Genomic DNA, 12431 nt, shown 5'->3' with positions numbered 1-12431 from the left:
TTATTTAGTTATATACACACACACACACACACACACACACACACACACACACACATACATATACATACATGATTCTGAAAACAAATAGGCAACAATCTCAGTCAGGTAAATTGTGTTTATTGATAAAAAAAAACATATGAATATATATATATTTTCTTAAAGCGAACATTTGTTACTCAAATCTTTGTTTCTGGGGATTCTACAAATATCTTCTAAAACAGTAAAAAAAAAATCCCCCGGGGTCTTTGAGGGGGTTCCAGGGGGTCCCCAGCTAAATGATGGATAGGAACCAAATGGACCCTTATGGGTCTGTAACTCTGAGAGTGTACAAATGGAACCAAATCTGCTCCAAAATCGTGGAAAATGTGTGCAAATCTTTGAATATATATATTTTCTTAAAGCGAACATTTGTTACTCAAATCTTTGTTTCTGGGGATTCTACAAATATCTTCTAAAACAGTAAAAACAAAAAATCCCCAGGGGTCCTTGAGGGGGTTCCAGGGGGTCCCCAGCTAAATGATGGATAGGAACCAAATGGACCCTTATGGGTCTGTAACTCTGAGAGTGTACAAATGGAACCAAATGGACCCTTACGGGTCTGTAACTCTGAGAGTGTACAAATGGAACCAAATCTGCTCCAAAATCGTGGAAAATTTGTGCAAATCTTTGAATATATATATTTTCTTAAAGCGAACATTTGTTACTCAAATCTTTGTTTCTGGGGATTCTACAAATATCTTCTAAAACAGTAAAAAAAAAAATCCCCATCTCCAAATGTTTTTTTCCAGGGACCCCCAGAAGTTGTACAAAACTCCCACAAAGGGGACAATAATAACAAAAAGAAATTGTAGTTCTGTCTCTCAGGCAGTGTCTCGCTGAACGGCCTCTCTTGTCTTTGGAGTCCCTCCACCAAACTGGACAACTTAGTTACTGTGTAAGAGAGCTAAAAATGAGCTGTTCTGTGCCAGTGTGTCTCGCCGCACGCGGTGGTGATGAAGGGAACGCGGGTCTCTTCGGTTGTCTTTCCTCTCCTGAAGCACCTGGCATAAAGCAGAAAGCTCCTCATCTCTCTCAGGTGGAGATGAAACAATCCACACCGCCCGTCCATCTACGATGCCGTCCTCTTCATCTGGGCCTGCGTGCGCCCACACGGCCCTTTCTCCATCAGACTCCAGACATGCAGTCCTGGTGGTCATCAACTGTAAAACATAGAATAGCAATTAAATTATGTATTACATTACCATTATTACAGGAACACAGAATGTAAAACAAAAAAACATCTTACAAACAGTTCCATTTAACTTACCCTCAATCTTCTCTGTCGGCTCTTCATTGAGGCATTCATCTTTTTCTTCTGGTCAGCATTCTCTGGTTGGTCCAGGCGATGGCTTCTTCTCAGAGACTCAAAGAGAGTCCTGCAAGCCGCTGAAATACAAGGAAAACACAATTAGGATCTATTTAGTTGTTTATCTACACAAACAACACAATTCCACATCTACACTGCTCTAAAAGAGAACCTACATGTGACTGCAATGTTTAACTGGCCCCAGTAAAAGTCTAAAAAGCAGTATATGTTAGTTGACTTGATTCCAGAGAAGCCAGTTTCAGAGTGCAGACTGCAGACTGTAGACACCTCCACCCCACCCCCGACCTGTTCAAAGCCTCCATCAAAACCTAGCATTTAAGCTTTTGAACTGTATGTGAAAGGCTAACACAATTACCTACTTAGATAAAATAAAACAAATCAATAAATATGTTGTAGCACATGTAAAAGTTTCAGCTAATAGCTTAGCTAGCATACTATAATAATTCAACCAAGACAAGCAGGAAGAATACCCAAACTGAGCAGCATAAAACAGCATGAAAATAAAGTTTAGCTTGTGTTTAGCTTGATGTAAACAAGCCATAGGCTTTTTGGGGTTTAAAATCCTCTTAGCAGACCTTGTATTGAACTGTAGGTTACTTGCTCTTTTTTTTTGCAAACTGCTAATACAGTATTCAATCAAAATCAAACAAAGGAATACACAATAATCTATAACTTAAAGAGATCTGTACAGCATGTAAATCCACTTACTTTCTTAGTTTTCACTCCTCTCTGCTTGGCTCCTTTTCTGATTTGAATTTGGTGAACAAAGGGACTCAATGGGGTCCTGGAAGGGCCCAAATAAGGACCTTTAGCTGTCCTGAGAAATGCCTGACCAAATAAACAATAAATAAATAACAATAAAATACTAACTGAATACTAAATACAATGGGCTTGCCTGTCTTAAGGTAAATGTGCAATAATGCATAAAAGCAAACATCACCAGCCTTTATCAACATAACCTGTGCTGCTGTAAATGAACACCCGTCTCTCTCTCTCTCTCTCTCTCTCTCTCTCTCTCTCTCTCTCTCTCTCTCTCTCTCTCTCTCTCTCTCTCTCTCTGTCTCACACACACACACACACACACACACACACACACACACACACACACACACACACACACACACACACACACACACACACACACACACACACACACACACACACACACACACACCATCCCCCTTCACACCTCAAGCAAGCTCGCTTGCTTAGGCTACTCCCCTGTCTGTCTTTGAGTGTCTTCCCACAGGTCCTGCAGGCTGGGCATTGGGTTTTCTGAAAAACTTGTGTCCAAAACAGTTACTTTTCAGGATTCCATTTAAAAAAGCATTTGATGCTTTTGTGTGACACTGTAGTATGAAGAAGTAGGGCGTTTATCTAATAAAAAACATAAGTTTGAATATGGAGATAAGAGGTTTCTTTTCGACAACAGCGATATAGCAGCAACTAATTTGGTCTTCTTCAGTTTAGTCTTTGGTTTGCACACATCCACTCACTTACTGATTCTACAGACTAACACACTCCATGCCATTCTTTGTTATATTTAAGTTAAATATATGATATTATTGTATACACTTTTAAACCAGCCGTGTGTCTTCCTCCTTTTTGTTATGGCCTACGAGCCAGGTCGTAACAGTGTACAGTAGGTAAGATACCCGCAGCAGCACATAAAGCAGACATGTCCAAAGTCTGGCCCAGGGCCCAAGCGTGACACACAGGCAAAGGTGGACACACGCACGCACGCACGCACGCACGCACGCACGCACGCACGCACACACACACACACACACACACACACACACCATTAAGTCAGTCACCTATTCGGTGAACAGATATGGGAAATATTCTTATTCACTTAGATTATATATAAAAAAAAGATTAACAAATGAAGCCCTTTTTTAAGCCCTTAACAAAAACATTGAAAAGTATAGTTTTGTTTTGTTCCATTTTTGCTTTGGTAATGGGGAAAGGGAGAGAGAGACCCCCTCTTTAAACAAAGAGTGAATTTGGATGTCAAAGGAAATGGCCAGTCTCCTGCTGGGTCTTTGTCTGGCAGAGGAACGGTAAATCACTGATTTCCAAAGTATATAGACGTATTTCACAGTAAACATTTTCAACTGTAAATTTCCAATTACGTACAAAAACACCAGCAAACTGCAGGTTTACTGAGCAACTGTAAATGCCCAAAAATGCCCATTAATGCCTCTTTTCTTGCAGTGCTAGTAGATCTACTATTTTTGCCTATAATGATATGCCCAGAATAGGGATTCTAGAGTTCATGTGGTTAATTATTGTTAATAATTGTAGTGTTGCCCCCTGTCCATCCGTCTGTCCATCCGTCTGTGTGTGTGTGTGTGTGTGTGTGTGTGTGTGTGTGTGTGTGTGTGTGTGTGTGTGTGTGTGTGTGTGTGTGTGTGTGTGTGTGTGTGTGTGTGTGTGTGTGTGTGTGTGTGTGTGTGTGTGTGTGTCTGTGTGTGTGTGTGTTCGTGTGTGTGTCTGTGTGTGTGTCCATCTGTGAACAGCTAATCTCCGGCACCGTTGGCTTGATCGCAGCGAAACTGTGCACACACACTCCCTGGATGCCAATTCAGAACCTCTGCCCCAATTTTTTCTCATGGGCCTTGTATAGCGCCACCAGGAGGCCGATTTGTGCAAAACATATTTTTTTACCGCACTCCTACAGATTTTTTCCAAACATCACGCAAATCGGTACACAGTATCTCTATAGTCATTAAACGAAAGAGGTCTTTCAGATTTTTCATATTGCAAACAAAATGCCTCAAATCATGAACACAGCATGCAATTTTCGTGAAAGCACGCACATTCCCATTAGGCCGAGGAACAAATGCCATTTGAAAAATGTCAAATCAGCCTCATAGTGGCGCTATAACCGGGCGATTCGTGTTTTTACCTACATATACGTATAACTGCACCGATCTGTGTAAAACTTTGTATGCACACTCCCTAGAGGTCAAGGAAAAACCTTTTTCCTGCTGTTTTACATCTGCCTTTTATAGCGCCACCAGGAGGCCGACTTATGTAAAACACATTTTTTTATACTACTCCTTCCCATTTTATCCAAATTTCACGCGAATTGGTACACATGATCTCTATAGTCATGTGATCAAGACGGATGTGTTTGATTTTTCATATTCCATCCTGATTGGCTAAGATTGACATCTAAAGTTTGCATTAGTGGCTTGCTTTGAACACAATTCCGCAAATCATGAACGCACCGTCCGACTCCGGTCAAACTTTGCACACACATTCACACTATGTTGAGGAACAAATAACCTACCTGACCTGGCGGAGACCTGTGCTCCGAGGAGCACTTAATCTAGTTTGAAATGGTTTATCCATTTGATCCATGTCTACTTTCCATATCTTAAAGATCACGTTAAGCATGAAATAATGCAGTGCAAATCGAATGGCACAAGCGTCGACAGGACAGATCTGGATAACATTATGTTGAGCCAATAAACAACATCTTAATTCAACTGTAGCCTATTGTAAAAGGAGAGTCTTTCAGTGGGTTGCATGCAGTGGGGTGTGTGTGTGAGAGGAATGAAAAAATAAAATCAATTGGTTCCACACTTGTTTCCTTGCATTGATTCATTGGGAAAATATCTATAGTCCGGATTTAATTTTAAAGTTATTTTCTTTATTGATGTAGAGCAACCAAATTACATAAAAGCAGCGTAGACTGCTTTGATTAAGTGAGCGGAGTAGCCTGCTGCAAAATACACAGCCACTTGCCAAAATGAAATGGAAAAGGAATCTATTCAGTTGGCCAAAATGGAGAGTGGCAGAGCATACAGTGATGAACCAGAGTTTATTCAAGGTCTAGATTTTTATTTAAGAGAAGTACCAATGGTCCGTGACCACAGTGTAAAACAGCACTGGCTGATGACAGCATGAGGCCTGACAAACTATCACACATTGGTATTTAATTCAAATTAATGGGGGAAAAATGGATGATTAATGATTAAAGGTTGTACTGGTTGTGCCAAGATTTCATTTGTGATACTTGTTTATTTGTGGAAATTAGTTATTGGCTATACACATTTTTAAGCACTTTAAGTGACACATAAGGTTGCCAATGTACTGTGCTCAGTCAAATCTGAGGGTGTACAAAATAAATGGAACCAAATTTACCCTTTGGTTCCATTAGACTTTCAGAAACGTGCCAATTTTTTTTATAAATTCCAAGCCTAGAACCCGATGATGCGAAACAACACATTTGACAACACAGGGGTACAATTCAGCATATGGTGGGAGAAAAACAGACATACAATAGGGTATTTTCCCCCCACACTATATGATCTCCTCACATCAGAATAGTGGGATTTAGGTTAAACATTGGTAGAATTCCCTTTTAAATGACACTTAGGCTTTTACGGTGAAGGCTACAATATATAGATCAATTTCAACACCACTGCCATCTTATTAATTTCAGTACAAAAGCTTGTTTGACCGGGGAAATCATACAAGGAGTTGCTCGCCAGTCACGGCTAAACTCCACTGTGCAGCACAGTGTTATTTAAACAAAGAGTCTCCTCACACAACAGGCGGGGACAGTTAGCTCAGTGTTTTCTCAATTGAGTGAAATCTCTCAGAGGTTGAAAAGACCCAGGTATATTCAGTAGTCATGGCAACATTGTTGTAACATGAATATGTAGTAAACCTGTTTCTAAATATTGACTATTCATGAGTGTGTGACAATCTGCATTCATGTAATCCATGTGCAAACATTAGGCTGTGATTCAGAGAGTTGAGATAAAATCCTTGCGGTGTTGATTCATTCCAAAAACCATGTCCGTATTCAAAGCACAGACTTTGTCTTGCTACCAATGCCAACATCAATATGTATCTAATATGCGTTCTGCATGTTCAATAAGGGATCCCCAATACAGTGTCATGATTGTTTTGTTTGGTATTATTTCCGGCATGCTTGTTAAACTTGTTTGATTGTACCCTTGTCTGCTCAGGGTGAACAGGTCTAGTGAAGTTGGCTGTATACTAGAGCAGTGGTTCTCAAACTTCTTCATGCCAAGGACCCCCAAATTGATATTTATTTGGCCGCGGACCCCCCATCTGATTTTTTTGTGCCAGGGACCCCCAGAAGCAAAGGTTTTAGTTAAAAAATGTTCGCTTTAAAATATATATATATTCAAAGATTTGCGCGCATTTTCAAGATAAAAAAAAAATAGCAGATCTTCAAGCTCATAGCGCGGCACCAAGCTTGTTTATCTGCTATTTTTGAATAGTCAAAGTATAAAATATGGATTAAGTGGTTAAAATGATTGTGACGTTATAGTAACTAATTTTGCTGTGGACCCCCTGGTACCCCCCTCAAAGACCCCTGGCGGTCCCCGGACCCCACTTTGAGAACCAATGTACTAGAGAAAACACATCCGCATCTAGCCTGGCATGGCCAGACTAATATCACTGCCTAGATATTAGTCTGGAATCTCTGTGTGGAACCTGCATCTCCGAATTAAAATCAAATAAAAAAAAATGCCTCTGGTGATAAACCCACCCCATATTTGCATACTGGGCCCTGATTGGTCCCTCACAACTTCGGAGGGAGAGAAATCCAATCTCTATTGAGAGGGGCCAGACCTAATCTGCCGAGGGCAATTCTTTCTTTTTCAATGGCAGATTTGTCTGGAACCAGGCTAATCCGCAGCTACTCCACTGTTTCTCACCGTGGCTTCCCTGGGGGACCCTCCAGAGTCTATGAGGGGGGTTTGATAGTTAGGAACCCTTACTTGAACTTACTTGAGTGCACGAATGGAACCAAATAGACCCGTAAAAGGGTTAATGTGTTTCCATTTAACATTGAAGATTTTAGTGTAGATTGGGGTCCCAGAGATAAAAGGGGGTCCTTGACATTTAAAAGGTAGAGAATCACTCCAGTACTCAGCTGTTTTGATAATGAACTAGGGCTTTCTCAGTGTATGTAACTTAATAATATGGACCAGCCTATTTTTACAGTAAATGATGATATTAATAGGCATTTTGATTTGTTATGGGCTGCAGCTTTCTTTTTATCTAATATAATTTACAGACTTGCACAAGCAGTGATAATGTATTGGATTTCTAACTGAATGATCCTTCACTCATTAAATATCACACTAAGAATTACAGCATGTACAATAGACACTCATACTATATTATATTAGGGAGGTCCACTCAATCTTTATGAATCATTGATACGAGCCCCAGGTTACTCACATTAGCATCCGCTAGAGGCAAAGCAGACGCAATAGATTCTGACAGACAGAAAACATGAACAAGCTAGAGATAATATATTATTTATATATTTACAAAATGTTACATTGGTCATTCTGATAAAACAGCTCTTTGAATCTAGGTCTTGTTTAGCTATCCTGAATAAGCTAGTGTCTGGCCTGTCTACCTGCCTGATATCAGGCCTCCAATGAAAACCCAATAGAAAAAGATTAACTTTTAGTGTTTAGTTTGTTTGTGATTTGAGGTCAGTAAACTACATCATTTATCAAAGTCCTACTGCTGTATACTGTAAATGGGTACATTTTCATGATTAAGCAAAGTGACCCGGGATATATATATATATATATATATATATATATATATATATATATATATATATTATATAACCCCATCTTCTTCCTCAAGCAGCAGCCTGTTTAAAGGTTTTATATAATGTTTCATGTATTGTATTTATACAAGAACAATGGACTAGCCTATTTGCAGCTTGAAACTGGCAAACATGCTTATTAATGTTGACAGACTTGGCATGATATTTATCTTCTCTATTATAAGAAGCCTACATGCTATCTTAATAGGGTGACAGCAAACATCCTGAATCTAATTTATTCAAATTAAAGGCAAGTGGTTATTCAAATTAAAGGCAAGTGGTATTTAAAACAAAGGGATGTACAATTAAAGGCCACCTTTTCCAATGAATTAGCAAGTCGTGGGCAAAAGGCTACTCAGCTATGTCTGGTGTGCCACGCAAAAGTGATTCAGTCACATCATATTGGTAAGTCTGAAGATGAATCATGTGTCATTTTTTCTCATCAGACAAACATTAAATTAAAGTCAGTGAAATCAGATTCCATCTAAAGCTGTTGGCCCTATACTATCTTTGTGCTGTTAAACAAAGCCTTTATTCTTCGTGTCATAAAAACAGATGGCGTATTAGCGGTAGGCTATACAGTATGTTTTGCGATTTCATTTCTGTGTTCGTAACAGAAGTTGTAATCATCAGTGTTATACCTCATACAGTAGCTTGTGGTAATTAATCCTACAGTAGTAGGTGTTCATTATAGTGCAGCATGCTTTCTTTGTAAACTACTGTACCTTGCCAATGTCATCATCAGTGTCCACTTTTGTTCTGTGATGCTTCATGTGATGTACTGTAGCTGAAAGATTTCAGAGAATCAGCTTTGCCATTTTGAAGGACTTTTTCTCTTTGTGATGAGTTGTAATATGTTCTAATCAATAGAAACTACATAGCTGTAAAGCCCACATAGAAGTTTCTATCTCAGCCAAGGCTGTTGAACAAAGGCTCTCATTCTTCCTTCTAGTTTATCATTGGGAAAAAAAAAATAATCCCCCCCCCTCCTCCGTTCAGCACAGCATTGTGAAAAGCAGCTGCAAAGAATTCCACGTGGCCTTTTCTTTTCTGAAAAATATTAAATTCTATTCATGGAGGACGTGTCAGGACATTGTGTGTGGCTCAGCCGCTTTAGGACATTTACCGAGGAGGAACACAGTGTACTCCGACATTGGCGTTGCAGTACCTGCAACCTTCAGGCGGAGGACAGGACCCTCTGACAGGAAGTGTGTAATGGAGACATGGATTCGCGGCCGGGCCCGGCAGCTAGAAGAGTCTAAATCCAGAGTTTATCCCTTGTTTAGCCCCGAGTTCCCTCCCTCAGACGCTCCACAGGCAGCTTAGCCCCTGACTCTTGCCACCCGACTGGGGGGCCGTGACACCAGTCGGTGGGGAAACAGTAGAGCGCGGCGTGCCAGATCCCTGCGCAGGCGGGATGCCACCGTCCCCCCCCCCACCCCCCTGCATCCTCCAGCTGCGCCCGTGCGCTGCGCCAGTGCCTCGCTGAAGCGCTCCTCTACCAGCAGGGCAGGATCTGCCTACGCCTGATAAGACGTCGCCAAGGCTCGCAAGGACGAACCTCAGAGTGCTCTGATGCCAGTGCGGCAGTTGAGGAATTAAACTTTTTAATTAGCAGGCATTGCGCACGCCGCGCTGGCGCCCGTCAAGAGAGTGGACGGCTGCTGTCAGGTCTTTCTCCAACGCCCGCCCCGCTTCCTTCCGCCCGTTTCAGCTCTCGAGAAGCATCGTGCTAGTTCTCTGAGCGTTCCGGCTGGCGACAGCAGTAGAAATCTTGTTTGTTTCTCCTCCAGATCGAGCGACTTTGAGATGCAAAGATAGCGCCACAAAATGACCCGAATGACATTGAACAGCCAGCCAAAGTCTCTCACTCCACCTCAGACAAAATGAATGTGCTGAGCAGTACTCACTCCTGTTCTGTTATCACCATCTATAGCCCTGTGAACTCTGTTTGTTTAAACATTGGTTTTGCTTCTTAAACTTGCATTGCATCCTGATTACGAGTGTACGATTGCAGTTTTCTTTTAAATATTACATATTTGCACACATGTATCTTTCATTGTGTAATAAATGGGGCCGCTGACAGTTAAGCTGCTTTAGCTGTTAAAAACACTTCACTTCACTACACTCTATGGATGGCAGCACATGCACATCCAGTTTCAGATTATACATTCTTTTGAAACTGACTTTGTGTTCAGAGGTTGTGTGTTTTTGTGGGAAATGCTATTCCCACATGGTTTGTGTTTAGAATTTTTGAGTAGTCAGGTGACAGACCTCTGTCATACATACTGTATGACAGACCTCTGAGTGCTCATCGTAACCATCTGAGCAGCCATCAGCTGCATGAAGCTGAAACTGAATTTCTCTGTGGGGACTACAATGGTCTCCCTTCCCTTATATTAATTTGACTCCTGGTTCCGCTCTTGACTTGATCTTACTTCTTGGTGTTGCTGCGTTATTCTCTTAACTATTCATACAGTATCAGGCTGTAAACACAGGAATTATTGAGCACATAATGCTGCTTTATTATCTGTGGCATATGGAGAGAGGAAAACAAAGCAAACTCTGGAGTTATTTGGATGGATGATGTGCTCACTATTATCCTGCCTTTGGTTCTGTTGAGAATTCACATGCATTCCTGCTCTGTCAGACACATCCATTTCTTTCGCCTGTTCCCTTTGCAGCTGCAGTAGAGGTTGATGGTTTCAAGTTGAATTGTGTTTTACTTACGGTTAGGATTTAATTCACCAGCTTTAGTTTCCATTGCAGTGATGTGCCCATAGGGTACTGTTCCCCATCATTGAGGCTCATATCCGCTGTATTTTTGTGTCCGTCAAAAAGAGACGGATAGAATTCAGTGCTGCCTCCCTCTCCATTGACAATAGGATATAAGGTAGATGGATGCTCATGTTTTTGTTCCATGACATGGATGGATTGCCTGAAAGTGACAGACATTGCTGCGCCTGGTAAATTATTTATTTTGAAACCAAAAATAAAGAATAAAGCTGAACTCATTTTAAGCTTAAAGGGGATCCCTATCTCCCTCCTTATTTACATGCCACAGAATTGCCATGATGTGCTTCCAGTCAGAAGGAACAATGATTCCATTCTGCAGAATGCTGCTTTACAGCCATCTTTTGAATCTCTACGAATAAGACTTCCTTGGGACAAATAAGCATGTCAATCATACTTGTCAGAATTCCAATTTTCCTTTCGGCTCTCCTGGAGCACTTGCGCTGTGCGCGCTCCTTATCGCCTGTGAGGAATGCAGGCTCATGACACAAACCAAAAAGCAGCCTGATGCATTTGTTCAGTCAGAGGAGACGCCTGACAGCACCGTCCACAGAGGCGAGATACGAGGGCTGCTGGGAGTGTGTTTCAAATATGTGTCCGTGACCTGATATGTTGCCACAGCTGCATGTTATGCTGTGGGATATGAAGTGTAAAAATCAACCTTCCAGCATTACCTTACATTATCTTTCCGTCTGTGTGCCTGTGACTTGTTATACGTTGTTGTTTTTTTCCAGAGGCAATACTTTCACATGTAGTGATTATTGAGCATAGAAATTTCGATGAAATGCTGAAATTTGATTTAAAACTGAGACGCGATCCTGTTGAATACTTTCTCTCCCCCTGAGGATTATTGCATTTCTTTGAGCGGTTTGAGGTGTTGAATGAAAGTGCGAAGTTGTATACTACCGAAATGGACATAATCGCATGAGTCATTTGTGTCATAGATAGACATACTTAATTCAATTACGGCAGGGCGATGTGCGGAGACTCTGGAGGTGTGAGCTAATTCTACTGTTTACACCCCTGAGTCACTGTCACAAAACAAAGACAAACACATTCATTGGCTTCCAGGAGCTTGTTTGTCTTGATTGTCCCGCGTCGCCTTTGAAGTTGCTCATCGCTTTATGTTGTTTACTTATTCATGGTCTTTCTTTCCCTGAAATCACCACGGGGGTATCCCATTAGAATAATTTTAGCACCGTGTGCAGTGCAGCGGTGTATGAGCTGAGCACTAGATGCGTAAAGCATACCCAACACAGTATGTATACATAGTGTACGGTAAACGCTATTCTGGTTTGATAGAGGAGTTAAAAGAGGAAAATCTTCCCTTTGAGCGGGTCTTTTTTTTAGAACAGCCTTAATGAAACACATTTTATTTAATTTCCAACTATCAATATGACGCATTATTTATTAATCAGCCTCCTGCTGTACAGGAATGCTCTCATTGCTCTTAATGTGTTGGAAGACATTTTTATACCAGCTGTGGCATTTGCCAAACTCCCTTGCGACTTGGATTAAGCCGATGAAATGCAAAAGGGCGCTTTTAGGGATTATGCTAATTACTAATTGGTGTATCAGAAGGTGATTGTTTTTCCTGGATAATTTGGATTATTGGCATTAGAGATTTAGGAAAGAGTTAACGTGTTCTGC

At 41.0% G+C, this 12431-nt stretch overlaps 1 protein-coding gene and 1 long non-coding RNA gene across 2 annotated transcripts in view; one reads left to right on the top strand and one right to left on the bottom strand.

The window, feature by feature from the left end:
• hs3st4 (heparan sulfate (glucosamine) 3-O-sulfotransferase 4) overlaps positions 1–12431 on the top strand; it is a gene marked incomplete at its 3' end in the record, with an annotated part of 108430 nt that overhangs the window by 11752 nt on the left and 84247 nt on the right. The gene's annotated exons all lie outside the window — the stretch shown is intronic.
• Positions 1098–2262, bottom strand: LOC311056086. Its single transcript, XR_014601852.1, has 3 exons — positions 2075–2262; positions 1307–1425; positions 1098–1199 (listed from the first exon to the last, which is right to left on the bottom strand). It is a non-coding gene; the product is annotated as an uncharacterized lncRNA (long non-coding RNA).

Source organism: Gymnoscopelus microlampas (assembly GCF_963454915.1).
Source record: "Gymnoscopelus microlampas genome assembly, chromosome: 11".
NCBI lineage: Eukaryota > Metazoa > Chordata > Actinopteri > Myctophiformes > Myctophidae > Gymnoscopelus > Gymnoscopelus microlampas.
Note: the sequence above shows the minus strand (reverse complement) of the source record. Positions and strands in the feature narration are given on the sequence as shown.